We start from the raw sequence: 362 nt of genomic DNA, 5'->3' as shown, positions 1-362 counted from the left end.
GTTTGAGTGGAGCCTCTGAAGAAGAGCACTGTCCAACTTGGACAAAAAAAAAAAAAAAACTCCTTCCACATAAATATGACGTCAACCAACTGAGTGCTGCGTCCTTCACACCAACAGACTAATAATAAAACAAATTACGAACAGCAAACCTGAATTAATTTAGAGAAGAACTTGAACAATAAATGAATAAAATTTCACCTTGGCTCTAAAGAATATTACCATCTGTAAACCCTTTTTTTTCTTTCTTTTTAATTTAAATCTTCTTTTCTGTCCCTTCACTTCCTTTGGGTCTATGTTGAAGTACTGTTAACGTGCTCTGTTGTATTGTTCTGCAAATGTAATAAAGTTTTGAAGAAAAAAAA

This window comes from Oryzias latipes, chromosome 19, assembly GCF_002234675.1.
Source record: "Oryzias latipes chromosome 19, ASM223467v1".
NCBI lineage: Eukaryota > Metazoa > Chordata > Actinopteri > Beloniformes > Adrianichthyidae > Oryzias > Oryzias latipes.
The sequence above is the reverse complement of the archived record's forward strand: the minus strand, read 5'-3'. Positions refer to the sequence as shown.